Genomic DNA, 18,398 nt, shown 5'->3' with positions numbered 1-18,398 from the left:
GTTCAGTATATGTATTGTTTGTGTCTTGTGAATAGTAGTTACCTGTATGTCAATTATTACATGTAAACATTATAGTAAGAAATTGTAGTTCATTCATAAATCTATGAATGAGTAGCGTAATATAATTGGACATATGTAGTAATTAATCCTGACTTGGTTTATAATTGAGTTTGATTGAATTCATATAATTATAATATATACACTTAAATAGTATTGGTTGTATTCTTTCAGAAAAGAGCTAGTTTATCGTATTTTATACATGTACTTTCCGTTTTATGATTTAGAGTTATATCCCTTTGTACACTGTACTGTCTATGTATTTACGTTTTGTTATTTGTGTACTTTCAGGGTTGATTTATTTATGTCGTATGAATAAAGCATCTTAAACTTGACGAATCCTTTTATTCTGTCCAAGAACCCTATTACAAAGATATATTAATACTCAATAAGATATCTTGTTAAATAAATAAGATATCTTCAAATTTGAATAAATATAAACATGTGCACTGTCAACATAAAATAATCAAATAATAATAATTAGTACAGATCGATAAACCAGTATTTAAAGAAGAAATCAGCTAGCAATATTTGAGAATGATACATAAATTATAAGATCTTATAATTATTTCAAAACATATAAATTAGTCAAAGTGAAAATAAGAATTTATAGCAAGAAAATTAAGTATTCCGTTATGAAATCAAATGAAAACATACATGTAGCTGAAATTATCTTCACAAGTTTGCTGCATTAAAATAAAAAGTGCTAATGTGGCGTAAAACAACCAACAATCATTGATAAAACTAAAATAGAGCCTATGTTTCACTATGTTTCACTCCCCTAAACGTATTGGTCCCCAAGTAGAATAACAACAAACGTGTTGCACAGTGGTGTTATAATTTGTTGATACATCAAAAATCCTGTGTTGTGAGTGGATAGATAAAAAATATTTAAATATATAAATGATGTTTAAAAATCATTCATAATTCATGACCTGTGCATTTCAGGGTTGTAATTAAATTTAGTGTTTTTGGATAGCCAGAAATTACTAGTAGTCTACTTTTTGCTAATTATATTCATAATGTCAGAGACATATAATACATTATTATGTATTATATGTCTCTGATAATGTGTATATGAGAATTGTACCATGCACGTGATCTTCTTCTTGTCTCCGTATGAGCATCCTTTATAAGGATCACCAACATGAGTTATTGCGTATAAAGGAGGACATTTGGAGCCTGTATAGGTACAGATTAATGTGAGCATAATTGCCTACCCAATTCCCCAGCCAGGCCGTGACGGGTCTTATAACCAGAAAGTTAACCTTCCCTAAACATAATACAATGCATGCAATGTAACAAAATAAAACATACCAGTTTTCTCACACACTCACCTGATTCGCTCAGTCCTCAAAGTATAAAAATTACAAAACTGTAACAAGTGTATTTGATAATAGTTTGAACTGGACTGGCTTGATATCATTCAAATCTTTAAAACACGGAATTATAAGTTACACGTAATAGAGTCCTTGTTTATAATCACTCTGAAATTTCTGTAAAGTTGTCAGGCTGTCAAAATTAAAACAATGAACGCGAATTTAGTGAATTTTTCATGTTTTCGTAAGTTTATTCATCTTGAAATAGGGGCATATTAACCTTACTTGAGAACCTAAAGTTCAACGACTTTTTTTGGACTTGCTTATTCTCTGAACATTTAAGTTTCAAGTTTTATCCCAGCAACCTGTTTTTGTAATGACCTTGTTAGCCAATTTTCAATGTTCACAAAGTTGCAAATTTGACGTTTTAGCCTTTTTAGCTTGTATTTTATACTGCAATGTTAAAAGCCTCTCGCTTCGATTTTTAAAATAGCTCAGGAACCTCGATTTTTGAAACAACAGTCATTATGTTAGGTTTAAACCTCACTGGACATTCCGTATCATTTTAACTCAGGCTTCACTCTAAATTGTGATGTTACGTCTTGTTAACCTTTTTGTAACCCCATATGAACTGCATTTATGTACCTACAACAATGTCAGGTCATCAGAAGGATGTCCAAAATCCAGAACCTTGCATGTATACAGAATGAATGTTACTCTTACTGTATGTTTAGTAATAACACTTGCAACATTACTCTTGCATGGGATATGAATGAAAAATTTGCCACTGAATTGAAAGTAAGCAACATGCAATACATGTAAATGTAAATTCAAATGATATGCAAGCCTGAGGTTTCTTCAGTCTTGAAGGGGTAAGGACTATATAATTAGGGACATTGCATTCTTGATCCACTCACACAATGACGAATAGCTTGAGTGGATCCAGTCATTTTAAAAGGAGAGGGTCATACCACATGCCCCCATTCAAAAACATTCAAAAACATTAATCTTTCAAAATAGGGGGTTTCCGACACACATATCCCCCCTGCCCACCTGGATCCACATTGAATAGGCAGGAGGAAAGCATGCAATTTACTTTAAAAATTGTTGGGAGGAATAGAGAAATTACCAAATTGTATGAAAATAAAAAAAGATAACAATTGTGGTATAATTGCCAATGAAACAACTCTCCACAAGCGAACAAATGGTACAAAAATTATAAATCACATTACAGCCTTCAATAATGAGCAAAGCTAAAACCGCATGTCAGCTATAAAATGCCCCTAAATGGCAAATGTTAAACAACTCAATTGAGAAAAGTAACAGCCTTGTTTACATTTGTATGTACAAAATAATGAACAAAAAACTAAAATAATTTGTGTCCACCAAAATTTTAAATGCTTCTAAGTTTTACACTTTCTCTAATACTGTGATTCCAGCTGTTAACCAACAGACTACAAGTAACAGGTTGTTCACATTGTCTCCATCTGTCACATCAATGTATAAGTGATAAGTATCATTTAAGATATATTTGTTCATTCTAAAATCTTTATTTTAGTATTCAGCTGAATGCTTGGGATAATGAAGACTGAACAAATTTTATCTTTTTATATGTTGTTCATTTTTGGAACATTTACTTGTGTTATTTGCTCTAAATTTGGTAAGTATAATGATTGTCAATGATTGTATACTTTGGTAAATGGTTTTTAATAAGACTTTTGACATGATCTTACAGAGAGAGAGGGTGTCAAATGTATCAACTCTAATACAATACCTAATTTTACTATCCCATGTGTTTTAACAGTATTATATATAAACCAGCATAAGCATGTGGATGAAAATAGGCTGCATTTATTTGCTACTTTAGTTTAGATTTGTCATATTTTAATGTGCAAGTTAAACTGATGTGAGAAATACCAGTTTTTTTGTAGGAACTTTTAGGGGGGGGAGGAAGGAACATTATTAAAATTTGATGGTGGTGCTTATTTAAGAAAGATTGATTGAACATTTAAATGAAATATCCAATTTAAAATGTATGCATGGTGACTGGTAAACAAATAGTGCCTTCCTTCCTCCCCCCCTACATTTATTTTTGGAACAGCCCTAACTGTTAACGCTTAGCTGGAGTAAATAAATTATTTTTCTGAATTTTTAAGCTCTATCATGTCTATATGACTATATATTATATTGATGAATCCAATGGCATTTTCTTTTTAGAATTAACAGCCATAACCATAGCACCAGATGAAACAGACAGTCTTACTAGGTACCAATATACAGCAGAAAAAAATGGAATTAAGACTAAGGTATGTTTTTCAGTCATTCACCAGGTGAGTCATGTCTCAAGTTTACGATAATTTCCTGACTTTTAATCAGTGAAATCAGTCTGCAACCATTTTACAAGATTCTGATCTTATATGAATTATGGAAAAAATAATACCAGTATACTATATTTTATATGCAATAGATTTTGTCCTTGAACAACAAAAATATGAACAATATTTTATAAATAAACTAGGTAAACATGCATGTGGCTATAAAATCAATATATTGAGGGAAAACCCTCTTCCATGTATAAATGGAAATTTAAGAAAAGCCATCTAACGTTATTATACTTCTAGATTGTATTAGTTAATGCAAGGTTTGTTTAGTAGATAAGTAGGGACTTTAAAGGGGATGTTTTTTACATGTTCCAGAAGTTTTTATGACTCACTTTAAAGGGGCTATAGTTGTTTTCAGCCTTTGTCAGGTAAGGTCAAAATGAAAATTGGTATCAACCTTTTTATACGCCCGTCAAAATTTTGACGGGACGTATAATGGTATACAAATGTCCGGTGTCCGTCTGTCTGTCTGTCCGTCTGTCCTGCGTAGACATGTCGCACTGTAACTTGAGAACGACTTATCTAAATTTCATGAAACTTAATATAGTTGTTTTTTATAATGGTCAAATGATCTGTATACTTTTTGGTGAAAATAAGATTTAAACTTTTTGAGTTACGACACTTTGTAACTAAAACAGGGGTGTGTTTTTTTCACATGTCGCACCGTATCTCAAAAACAATTCTTGATTATTGCTTAAAACTTTACACACTTCTTAGTTATATTAATCTTAATATCTGTATACTTTTTGGTGATGATTCAAAATTTCATTTTTGAGTTTTTGAGTATTTTGTAAAAAAGGGGAGGGTTTTTTACATGTCGCGCCGTATCTCAAAAACGATTTATGATTATTGCTTAAAACTTTACACACTTCTTTGTTATATTAATCTAAAGATCTGTATACTTTTTGGTGATGACTCAAAATTTTATTTTTGAGTTATTGAGTATTTTGTAAAAAAGAGGAGGTTTTTTTTTTACATGTCGCGCCGTATCTCAAAAACAATTTATGATTATTGCTTGAAACTGTACACACTTCTTTGTTATATTAATCTTAAGATCTGTATACTTTTTGTCGAGCCTGCAACTTTTGTTGCAGAAAGCTCGACATAGGGATAGTGATCCGGCGGCGGCGGCGGCGGCTACGGCGGCGGCTACGGCGGCGGCGTTAGCTAACTTCTTAAAAGCTTTATATTTTAGAAGTTGGAAGACCTGGATGCTTCATACTTTGTATATAGATGCCTCATGTTACGAAGTTTCCGTCAGTCATATGTCCAATGTCCTTGACCTCATTTTCATGGTTCAGTGACCACTTGAAAAAAAAGTTCAGATTTTTTGTAATGTTGAATTCTCTCTTATTATTAGTAATAGGATAACTATATTTGATATGTGCGTACCTTGCAAGGTCTTCATGTCTGTCAGACAGTTTTCACTTGACCTCGACCTCATTTCATGGATCAGTGAACAAGGTTAAGTTTTGGTGGTCAAGTCCATATCTCAGATACTATAAGCAATAGGGCTAGTATATTTGGTGTATGGAAGGACTGTAAGGTGTACATGTCCAACTGGCAGGTGTCATCTGACCTTGACCTCATTTTCATGGTTCAGTGGTTATAGTTAAATTTTTGTGTTTTGGTCTGTTTTTTTCATACTATATGCAATAGGTCTACTATATTTGTTGTATGGAATGATTGTAAGGTGAACATGTCTAGCGGGCAGATGTCATGTGACTTTGACCTCATTTTCATGGTTCAGTGGTTATAGTTAAATTTTTGTGTTTTGGTCTGTTTTTTTCATACTATATGCAATAGGTCTACTATATTTGTTGTATGGAATGATTGTAAGGTGTACATGTCTAGCGGGCAGATGTCATGTGACCTTGACCTCATTTTCATGGTTCAGTGGTCAAAGTTAAGTTTTTTGAGTTTTGGTCTTTTTATCTAATACTATATGCCATAGGTCAACTATATTTGGTGTATGGAAATATTTTATGATCTTTATGTCAGTAGCGCAGGTTTCTTTTGACCATGACCTCATTTTCATGGTTCATTGCACAGTGTTAAGTTTTTGTGTTTTGGTCTATTTTTCTTAAACTATATGTAATAGGTCAACTATATATGTTGTATAGAAGCATTGTTTGCTGTACATGTCTGCCTGGCATGGTTCATCTGACCTTGACCTCATTTTCAAGGTTCATTGGTCTTTGTTTAGTTATCTTGGTTAATGTTAAGTTTATGAGACAGTTGTAATAAAGCTTTATACTTAGGACTATCAACATAATATCAATGATTAGTATAGAAGGCGAGACATTTCAGTGTGTGCACTCTTGTTGGTTTGATTCAGAATTTTATTTTAGTGATATTTGTTTAAAAAAAAAAACAGGGTGGAGGGGGTTTTACATGTCCCGCCGTGTCTCAAAAGCAATAAATTTACAGGTAATTGCTTAAAACTTTCTCAGAAACTATTTATGATTATTGCATAAAACTTCCACACAAGACGTTGGGCGTATCATGCGCTCATGGCGCAGCTGTTTATTGTAAACATGATATACTGTGTGATGCTTTTTCAGATTCATTACTTAACAACTTCCTGTTTTTACCAAATCCTTAAAAGTTCTTTAACAAAATTTAATGGCCATGTACATTTATTTACCAGTATGAATTTTCATCATATTAATTTTATAGACATGTGGTTCTGCGTTGCATATTAACTGCAATTTTAAGTTGTTGAAAAATCATTTTAGAGTATTTTCATGCATGCCACTTTATTATTTGTACTCTTCTTTTTAACCATGATGCATTTTTGTAGTTGGGGAGCATGATCAGTGGCTATAATAAGCATCACAAAGATATCTGTCAAAATTAGAAACTTTAAGAATACAAAAGATTCCATGTACATATAATAATTTGTAAATATGAGTTATGTTCTGAGCTCCTTCCAATGATTGTTTGGTTACAGATATTCTATTAATTCCTCTGTTGTACTACATTGTAATGCCATGTAATGATATATTGATACACATCATTTAAGTATTAGCTGGTTAAGTATAAACACAATGTATAAGTAATTGGTTAATGTTAAACAACAGATGTTAAAACCTACATGTCAGTAGGACAACCGGATGTGCCTTTTTGGCCAAAATGTGATTCGGCGGCGCTCAGTAGTCCTACGCCGAATATTGGACTTTTTTGCGTCGGCCGACGTCAGCTGAAAAATGGCGCGCTTTTGTAAAAACATTTCATTCGTTTACAGCAAAGTACCGGCGGTAAATGCTGTTGATTGTAAGCACATTTATAAAAGAAAAATATATGAGTTTACTTATTATTTACATGTTTGAACAAAAAAATAAAAGAAAATCTTATTTTTTCACATCTGAACCTAGAATTTCGGATTTCGATATTCTGCACTGTAGAATTAAATAGCGATATTAAAAAGGGGTACAAAAAAAAGCCTATCCTTCAATAACCTTAAATTTTTTACATCGTAATTTTGCTGGTTTTTCAAATCGAAATCCGTAAAGAAAAGGGGTGTCCAAAGTAGGGCAAAAAATTGTACCCATTTTAAAGTAGGGGTCTAAGTTTTTTGAAGGTTTTTCCTTGCATGGCGGGTAGAATTAGCAATTGGAAAAGATTCTGTTTTTAAAGTAAATATTCATTCAACTATGAAGAATAGCTGAATCCTTACATATGTAACCCCTATAAAAATATCAATATGTGTCAATAAATTGTAAAATTATAGATTTTTTTCGAAATTGAAGAAGACGCCATTTTCGCCTATTTCTCTATTACGTCTATTGGTCTGTTATAATTATTAGATGATTCTAAAAAATCTCCGCCTCGATTTTTTTTATACTTTCATTTTATAATCTTTGGTACATAATGCAGATGTTATGAAAAAATTAGGCACTTCTATCGAGTAGAAATGGAGAACGGTCATCTTTATTTTGTATATCCCCACTATGGGGGCGTGGTCATTCTTTCACCTTGATTCTGAAGTACACGATAGCTATTCATCTCTCGAAATTAATTATCAAATAAATATCATTGAAACAAAATGAATATATTTTAAGACATCAATAAATTTTAAGTGCTACTGATTTTTTAACAGAATATGCCGGAATCGACCCCATCCGATGTTGTCTCAATACATAGATCAACGTTGTCAATTTCCGGCGCCGAAAATGTCAACGTAAAATGTCATTAAAAGTTGGAATCTTTTCTTCTTTGTGTCAATTTTGTTTTTCTTAATGTCAAGAAAGTCATGCAATATGTTGAATCCATATCAACGTTATACCAAAACAGGCCTTACTTGGTAAACTAACAGTTTGAGGCCTACATCATCACCATGAGATTGACTTGTTGACATCGTACTTGTAGTTGATCAAGATTCATTTCATGCATGTTGTTACCAGGTTACCGGTCGCTGAGTTTTTAAAATGAACAACTTATCTGTTTGGTCATATCGATTTCTTTCATAATTTTCCTTTCGTTCGTTAATACAATTATCGTTATGTGTTTTTATTTGTTTTGTTTCCTTTTTTTGGTCAAAAAGGGGGTTGGGGTGGGGTGCTCTTTTAATTTTATCAAAGACATGCGTGATTTTTAGGGGCTTATGGTTCTCAATTTCTGGTTTGCAGTTAAGGTTCAATATCTACTTGACTTTACTTATTTCAAATCTGCAGTTTCTTAGATCAATGATTATTTATAATTACTATATTAGTAATACAAATATATAGTAATATATTTTGCATAGGGGGAGGGGTGACCATTTGCTTTTCTAGGTATGACTAGGTTGTGGGAATTCAAAGAGAATCCTGGTGTGTTTGTTTTAGTGCTAATATAAAAAAGAAGATGTGGTATGATTGCCAATGAGACAACTATCCACAAAAGACCAAAATGACACAAACATTAACAACTATAGGTCACCGTACGGCCTTCAACAATGAGTCTTTCAAACAATTGCTTGTCTCTCCTAGGTGCTTTACCTTTATATCCATTCAAAGGTACCTGTTCAATTTTTTTTTGTTATTTTGTTTACTGTAAATTATTTGAATGAAGTATGTAAAAGTTTGTTGCCAACTTTTTTAATAAACCGCATAAACCATAACATTGGGGATCTATAGGATTTTTTTCTAGATTGACTATTTATTAATTTGCATCCATTGCATCATATGATTTTATTTCTAAATATATTTCACTTTTGCATACAGACACAGAATATATTCCTTTTCAGGTCTTCTTGTGTCATGTTATTTAGGGGTCTTTTGTATATGTAGCTTACTATACGTTATTGGTTCTGCTAAAATAAATGTTGAAGGCTGATCATAAAATATTTCCATACACCAAATATAGTTGACCAATTGCATATAGTATTAGAAAAAAGACCAAAACTCAAAAACTTAACTTTGACCACTGAACCATGAAAATGAGGTCAAGGTTAGATGACACCTGCCAGCTAGATATGTTCACCTTACAATCATTCCATACACCAAATACAGTAGACCTATTGCATACAGAATAAGAGAAAAACAGACCAAAACTCAAAAACTTAACTATAACCACTGAACCAAGAAAATGAGGTCAGGTCAGATGACACCTGCCAGTTGTACATGTACACCTTACAGTTCTTCCATACACCAAATATCCTAGACCTATCTCTTATAGTATTTGAGATATGGACTTGACCACCAAAACTTAACCTTGTTCACTGATCCATGAAATGAGGTCGAGGTCAATTGAAAACTGCCTGACGGGCATGAGGACCTTGCAAGATATGACATACCAAATATAGTTATCCTATAACTTATAATGAGAGAGAATTCAATATTACAAAAAATCTTAACCTTTTTTTCAAGAAGTCACAGAACCATGAAAATGAGGTCTAGGACATTGGACATGTAACTGACCGAAACTTCTTAACATGAGGCATCTATATACCAAGGATGAAGCATCCAGGTCTTTCAACCTTCTAAAATATAGAGCTTTTAAGTAATTATCTAACATCGCCGCCTTAGCAGCCGGATCACTGTCCCTTTGTCTAGCTTTCTGCAACAAACATTCGCAGGCTCGACAAAAATGAGGAATCTTATAAATTATACAACAGTGATATTCCTTTGAAATTTTTTTTTCATGAAAACAACTGAGACAATAATCTGAATTTTTTACTAAATATGGTGACATTTCACTGTCACTTATGCACATTTTAATGTTGATGAGTCTTGCATATTTCAAAATCCTCTTTTTACTACACATTGAGCCCGTAGTCAGCTTAAGACTGAGTTAAGTTTCATTTATTCAAATCCTGCACAAGTTCAACAAAAATGTCTGCTAATAAGTCTTGAACCACCTCGGTTACCATTCTGTACATGAATATATCTCTCATAACAAATTTCATATAAATTTTGCTGATTCCAGGTATCAAAATTTTCATCCTCCAGTAAAATTATTTTTCTGACAGGATGTGTTGTGTACTGAAAAAAAAAAAAAAAAATTGTTATTATTAAATTAAGTTTGTTGATTCAATTGAAAAGTAAGGATGAATGATAATTAAATTATATTATATTTCATTGTTATTGGCATCTTTGACCAAAATATGGTCTGCTTAAGTCATTCTCTTATCTGAAGAAAATGGTCAATTTTATTAAACCACTTCATTCTCATGGATATGATGCACATCAAGTAAGAGTTAATTCCCTTATATTGTTTTTTTTATCTTTATAAATTAATTTTAAGTTACAGCACCCTTCATTCTTGAAATTTGGTTTTACATCCAAATGAAACTATATTGAAATTATACAGCATAGATAATAGTATGAAATCTTTAAACTATTAAAAGTATACCATTTGGCCTTCAAGTCTGTGTATGATTTGACCTATAAATGTGCATTTCATAAATAAATATAAACTATAAATTTTAACTTCCATTCCCAATATATTCCATTGGCAATTTTCTTGTCTGACTGTTAAATGTAAGATATTTTCAGTCTATTTCCTTATCAAAATAGTTTTAATACATAATCATGAAAATGTCTATCATGTTTTTGTTTCATATTTGAGGGATTGAAATCATAGCGCATTGTAAATAACCCACTGTTGTTACCCTGAACAGACACATTTGGATTACTTACCCTTAATATATTCTAGTCATATTATTTTGTATTAACAAAATAATTTTGCTTTCGACATTACTCGTCATTGACTCTCTATTTGATTACTGTTTTCCTGCTGTATGTATATCAATCATACATGTGCATGTACATTTTACTGCAAGTGGTTTTGTTGATATATAAAAGTCCTCTGTTTTGAATTTTTGATTCATAGTGAACATCTTTCTTCATCCTGTATATATAAAGCAAATGTACATACAATTACTAAATAAGCTGAATATATACTAAATTATTCAAAGCAAAATTAAACTTTGCATTGTTATTATCAACACATGAATACAAATTTGCCAAATAAATTACCAAGAAAAAAACATATTTTCTTGCTCCAATGAAGACCCATTGGTGGCAGTCGACTGTTGTCTGCTCTTTGTTTGGGTTGCTGGTTCTTTGACATATTATCCATTTCCATTCTCAATTTTATATATTTATTATGTATTAGAAATTGTTATGCCTCTAGCATTTCTGCTCAAAACATAAAAGTTACAGGCAAATAAAACATACATGTATTATAATAGTGTACATAAATATCTAACATGTCAATTGTACAATGCAAGCTGAAATTTTATACATTTTGGGGGCACTCACAACCTAGTTTTAATTTAAATTCATGAACAACCACTGTCATAACACCATTAATTGGATAATATTATGATATTAATGAAGTTGGGGTACATTTTTTTAAAGTAATTACTACAATGTATTGTCAATGGATTATCATTTCTAATTAGTTTGTATATATATATATATGACTAAAGTCTAAAGCCTATAGGCATAGGCGGATCCAGGGGGGGGCCCGGGGCCGGGCCCCCCCTTTCGTGGGAAAAATTTGGTTGATTATATAGGGAATCATTGAAGCATGACTGGAGCGGGCCCCCTCTTCGGTCAGTCAGCGGGCCCCCCTTAGGAAAAGTTCTGGATACGCCACTGATAGGATTAATATAACTTGATGGATATAAAGAAATTGTACAGTCATATTAAATTTGTAACATATCCTGCCATTCCTGGTCATGGGGATACATGTTAATGCATGTGTAAGCTCCCAAAATGGGTGGGTGATTCAGTGGTTAATTTCAATGAGTAAATTTCTTTTAAAATATGAGATATAAATTTAGAGAATGGCTATCTAATTTTTTTTTTTTTTGTATATGTGAAAGAGAAATCTGTGACTGTGATCGCTTTCCCTTTGTATTTTTTGTTTATGAAAGATTTAATTTTTATGAATATATATATAACATTTTGGTGTATATGAAATCAGGGACACAAAAATGTTTTTTCAAATGAAATATTATACCAGGTATAAAATAGCCAACAGTGAAAGTAGGTGTCTTTAAATATATTCCAATGATTTAGTACATGGACTTTTAAGTTGAACCCGAGACGTTCAGCAGAATTCGTGTAGCCTCAGTAGCCTATAATTTGGGGCCTTGAAATTACCCCCCCCCCCCCCCCCTTTAGAGAACTTACAATCGGCATGAAACGTGATCATACGTGCTTTCGAATTTTATTCATTTTGGTCTGTATTTGCAGTTAGAGGTTTACAATGTTCTATTATCTGAGCAAGAAGTGATTGCGTGAATATTTTCCATGGAGATCGTGAAGAACACCTTGACCAGTTTGAAAACGGATGTTGACAACTTGTGTGGGTATAATATTTCCGGAAACAAGTGCGGATACCTAAGACCGAAATCCGAATGTAATACACCAGTAAATAGTTGATTAAATACTAGTATATGTCAGAAAAGGAAATGATTTCAATTTTCATCTTTGATATAATTTTACACTTTATTTTTACCGTTTAAATCATTTCTTTGGATCCGACTTATTTGATAATAATTAACTAAAATATCTGGAATAAACCTTTACCTTTTGTGTTGCTTAGCATTAAGTGTAAGCATCCAAGAATGTCATAAATGCAACTTTTCAGAGTGGAATGCCAAATCCAACGTCAAATAATGGCCGCCATTACGTGTTGACAACGTCGTCTAGTGAACCGTATCACTGAGCGCCGAAATCCTTACTCAGGCGCTTCCGGTTGTCCTACTGTGTATAAGAAATCTGTCCTTATAAAGATATTGATTGTTTTATCTTGTTAATTTTACCTGTGATTTGTCAGGTAGACATTAAGATGTTTTCTATCATGTCTAATTTGTCTATGGTTGATACTTTAATTGTATTTTCAATAAGATTTTATACAATAAGAGTATATATAAAAATGAAGATGTGGTATGATTGCCAATGAGACAACTCTCCACAAGAGACAAAAAGACACAGAAATTATAATAATTAAAAATACCATAGTTTGGAGGAATAGGGAAATTAATAAATTGTATCAAAATAAAAGCAACCAAATGACACTGGCTTGTTCATTCCTCAAGTGTGAAGGGCTATGGGTTTGATGTTGAAATAGATGTTGCCTGTTCTTCTGCCAAGGACACATCATTTATAAGTTTAAACAAAATGTAAAATTAGGTCAGATTCAGAAAATGTCTTTGTTGGGTGACATGTTTTTGTAGAGTAATATCTGATGAAGTATTGCAGTATACATATAACTCAGTATGTCAGTCAATCAGAAAGCCGTGTTACATCTAAAATTAAATCATTGTAGAATAATCGCAATAATAAATGCATGCAATAATTTCTGAATTTACAGTACTTTAAAGTCGAAAAGATTTTGATTTATTTAATTTTTTTTAAAGGTATATGGTTTAGGACATGCCTGGAGGAAAGCAGAAGAAATGACATGTACGGCTGGTGGATACAAAGTTAATGTTCTGAGGGACAGTCTTGGAGAATTTACAAATAGACAGGATTTAGTTCTGATTTACACAGATAGGTATACAAAGTTAATGTTCTAAGGGACAGTCACGGAGAATATACCAATAGACAGGATTTAGTGCTGATTTACACATACCATGCATACAGGTTACGGAGAAATAGTACAAATATTGAAAAAAATGAATTTCTACATTCACCCTTTTTTGACAAGATTAATCAGTTCAAAAATATTCAACTCTTCACTGTTCATGCCTCCGCATTACACACCCTTGTCTGTCTATCCCTCAGTGAGTCTCAAAAGTTGGTTTACTTTCTCTAACTTTAGTTTGCCTCAACCAAATGTTATGAAACTTATACATTTATTAAACACATTGCTTGCCATCATAAAATACAGATCAAGTTTGAATTTTGGTAGCCTCAATTTTAATGCGGCGGCGGCGGCGGTGTTAGCTAACTTCTTAAACGCTTTATATTTTAGAAGGTGGAAGACCTGGATGCTTCATACTTTGTATATAGATGCCTCATGTTACGAAGTTTCCGTCAGTCACATGTCCAATGTCCTTGACCTCATTTTCATGGTTCAGTGACCACTTGAAAAAAAAGTTCAAATTTTTTGTAATGTTGAATTCTCTCTTATTATAAGTAATAGGATAACTATATTTGATATGTGCGTACCTTGCAAGGTCCTCATGTCTGTCAGACAGTTTTCACTTGACCTCGGCCTCATTTCATGGATCAGTGAACAAGGTTAAGTTTTGGTGGTCAAGTCCATATCTCAGATACTATAAGCAATAGGGCTAGTATATTCGGTGTATGGCAGGACTGTAAGGTGTACATGTCCAACTGGCAGGTGTCATCTGACCTTGACCTCATTTTCATGGTTCAGTTGTTATAGTTAAATTTTTGTGTTTTGGTCTGTTTTTTTCATACTATATGCAATAGGTCTACTATATTTGTTATATGGAATGATTGTAAGGTGTACATGTCTAGCGGGCAGATGTCATGCGACCTTGACCTCATTTTCATGGTTCAGTGGTTATAGTTAAATTTTTGTGTTTTGGTCTGTTTTTTTTTCATACTATATGCAATAGGTCTACTATATTTGTTGTATGGAATGATTGTAAGGTGTACATGTCTAGCGGGCAGATGTTATGTGACGTTGACCTCATTTTCATGGTTCAGTGGTCAAAGTTAAGTTTTTGAGTTTTGGTCTTTTTATCTAATACTATATGCCATAGGTTAACTATATTTGGTGTATGGAAATATTTTATGATCTTTATGTCAGTAGCGCAGGTTTCTTTTGACCCTGACCTCATTTTCACGGTTCATTGCACAGTGTTAAGTTTTTATACGACCGCAAAATTTGAAAAATTTTTCGTCGTATATTGCTATCACGTTGGCGTCGTCGTCGTCGTCCGAATACTTTTAGTTTTCGCACTCTAACTTTAGTAAAAGTGAATGGAAATCTTTGAAATTTTAACACAAGGTTTATGACCACAAAAGGAAGGTTGGTATTGATTTTGGGAGTTTTGGTCCCAACATTTTAGGAATAAGGGGCCATAAAGGGCCCAAATAAGCATTTTCTTGGTTTTCGCACTATAACTTTAGTTTAAGTTAATAGAAATCTATGAAATTTTGACACAAGGTTTATGACCACAAAAGAACGGTTGGGATTGATTTTGGGAGTTTTGGTTTCAACAGTTTAGGAATTAGGGGCCAAAAAAGGGCCCAAATAAGCATTATTCTTGGTTTTCGCAAAATAACTTTAGTTTAAGTAAATAGAAATCAATGAAATTTAAACACAATGTTAATGACTACAAAAGGAAGGTTGGTATAGATTTTGGGAGTTTAGGTCCCAACAGTTTAGGAATTAGGGGCCAAAAAGGGACCGAAATAAGCATTTTTCTTGGTTTTCGCACCATAACGTTAGTATAAGTAAATAGAAATCTATGAAATTTAAACACAAGGTTTATGACCATAAAAGGAAGGTTGCTATTGATTTTGGGAGTTTTGGTCCCAACAGAATAAGGGGCCCAAAGGGTCCAAAATTAAACTTTGTTTGATTTCATCAAAATTGAATAATTGGGGTTCTTTGATATGCCGAATCTAACTGTCATGACTGTGTATGTAGATTCTTAACTTTTGGTCCCGTTTTCAAATTGGTCTACATTAAGGTCCAAAGGGTCCAAAATTAAACTTAGTTTGATTTTGACAAAAAATGAATCAGTTAGGTTTTTTGATATGCTGAATCTAAAAATGTACTTAGATTCTTGATTATTGGCCCAGTTTTCAAGTTGGTCCAAATCGGGGTCCAAAATTAAACTTTGTTTGATTTCATCAAAAATTGAATAAATGGGGTTCTTTGATATACCAAATCTAACTGTGTATGTAGATTCTTCATTTTTGGTCCTGTTTTCAAATTGGTCTACACTAAAGTCCAAAGGGTCCAAAATTAAACTTAGTCTGATTTTAACAAAAATTGAAATCTTGGGGTTCTTTGATATGCTGAATCCAAAAATGTACTTAGATTTTTTATTATGGGCCCAGTTTTCAAGTTGGTCCAGATCAGGATCTAAAATTATTATATTAAGTATTGTGCAATAGCAAGTCTTTTCAATTGCACAGTATTGCGCAATGGCAAGAAATATCTAATTGCACAATATTGTGAAATAGCAATTTTTTTTTAATTAGAGTTATCTTTCTTTGTCCAGAGTAGTAAGCAAGAAATAACTTATTGCAAAATATTGTGCAATAGCAAGATTTTTTTTTTAATTGGAGTTATCTTTCTTTGTCCAGAATCAACTTAAATCTTTGTTATATACAATATACAATGTATATTCACTTTTTACTACCAACTGATAAATTAAAATAATCTTTACCATTCAGTGATAACAAGCAGTTTTTTTACATCTTAATATTTTATGATGTATTTAAATGAGTAGTTATTGTTGCAAACTCCATTAGAAATTTTAATTGAGATTAGTTTTGGAATAAGGGAAAGGGGGATGTGATTAAAAAAATTGGGTTCAATTTTTCTCATTTGAAATTTCATAAATAAAAAAGAAAATTTCTTCAAACATTTTTTTGAGAGGATTAATATTCAACAGCATAGTGAATTGCTCTAAGTGAAAACAAACATTTTAAGTTCATTAGAACACATTCATTCTGTGTCAGAAACCTATGCTGTGTCAACTATTTAATCACAATCCAAATTTAGAGCTGAATCCAGCTTGAATGTTGTGTCCATACTTGCCCCAACCGTTCAGGGTTCAACCTCTGCGGTCGTATAAAGCTACGCCCTGCGGAGCATCTGGTTGTGTTTTGGTCTATTTTTCTTAAACTATAAGTAATAGGTCAACTATATATGTTGTATAGAAGCATTGTTAGCTGTACATGTCTGCCTGGCATGGTTCATCTGACCTTGACCTCATTTTCATGGTTCATTGGTCTTTGTTTAGTTATCTTGGTTAATGTTAAGTTTATGAGACAGTTGTAATAAAGCTTTATACTTAGGACTATCTACATAATATCAATGATTAGTATAGAAGGCGAGACATTTCAGCGTGTGCACTCTTGTGATGATATGCCATAGGTCAACTATATTTGGTGTATGGAAATATTTTATGATCTATTTGTCAGTTGCGCAGGTTTTATTTGACCTTGACCTCATTTTCACTGTTCATTGCTAAGTATTAAGTTTTTGTGTTTTGGTCTGTTTTTATACGACCGCAAAAATTGAATAAATTTTTGGTCGTATATCATGTATATTGGTATGCTGTTGGCGTCGTTGTCATCGTGGACCGAAGAAATTTGGTTTTCGCACTATAACATAGTATTAGTAAATAGAAATCTATCAAATTTAAACACAAGGTTTATGACCATAAAAGGAAGGTTGGGATTGATTTTGGGAGTTTTGGTCCCAACAGTTTAGGAATTATGGGCCAAAAGAGTCCAAAATTAAACTTTGTTTGATTTCATCAAAAAATGAATTATTGGGGTTCTTTGATATGCCAAATATAACCTTGGGTTTAGATTCTTAATTTTTGGTCCTGTTTTCAAATTGGTCTTCATTAAGGTCCAAAGGGTCCAAAATTAAACTTAGCTTGATTTTAACAAAAATTGAATTCTTGGGGTTCTTTGATATGCTGAATCTAAACATGCACTTAGATTTTTGATTATGGGCCCAGTTTTCAAGTTGGTCCAAATTTGGGGTTCAAAATTATTATATTGAGTATTGTGCAATAGCAAGAAATTTTCAATTGCACAGTATTGCACTATAGCAAGAAATCTTCAATTGCACAGTATTGTGCAATAGCAAGAAATCTTCAATTGCACAGTATTGCACAATAGCAAGAAATATCTAATTGCACAGTATTGCGCAAAAGCAAGAAATTTTCAATTGCACAGTTTTGCACAATAGCAAGAAATATTCAATTGCACAGTATTGACCTGTTTTCAAATTGGTCTACATTAAGGTCCAAAGGGTCAAAAATTAAACTTTGTTTGATTCCAACAAAAATTGAATATATTGGGTTCTTCAATATGCTGAATCTAACCATGTATTTAGATTCTTAATATTTTAACCCAGTTATCAAATATATCCACATTGAGGTCTAAAGGGTCTAAAATTGAACATTATTTGATTTCATCAAAAATTGAATTCTTGGGGTTCTATGACAGGCTGAATCTAACCATGTATTTTGATT

General features: G+C 32.4%; 2 long non-coding RNA genes across 2 annotated transcripts; one reads left to right on the top strand and one right to left on the bottom strand.

Moving 5' to 3' along the window:
- Positions 1-844: 844 nt before the first annotated feature.
- LOC143057907 (uncharacterized) lies at positions 845-14,115 on the top strand. Its single transcript, XR_012972854.1, has 3 exons — positions 845-925; positions 3,594-3,682; positions 13,614-14,115. It is a non-coding gene; the product is annotated as an uncharacterized LOC143057907 (long non-coding RNA).
- Positions 9,896-12,746, bottom strand: LOC143056211 (uncharacterized). Its single transcript, XR_012972253.1, has 3 exons — positions 12,382-12,746; positions 10,879-11,089; positions 9,896-10,221 (listed from the first exon to the last, which is right to left on the bottom strand). It is a non-coding gene; the product is annotated as an uncharacterized LOC143056211 (long non-coding RNA).
- Positions 14,116-18,398: the final 4,283 nt, after the last annotated feature.

Source organism: Mytilus galloprovincialis, chromosome 13 (assembly GCF_965363235.1).
Source record: "Mytilus galloprovincialis chromosome 13, xbMytGall1.hap1.1, whole genome shotgun sequence".
NCBI lineage: Eukaryota > Metazoa > Mollusca > Bivalvia > Mytilida > Mytilidae > Mytilus > Mytilus galloprovincialis.
The sequence above is the reverse complement of the archived record's forward strand: the minus strand, read 5'-3'. Positions and strand labels throughout refer to the sequence as shown.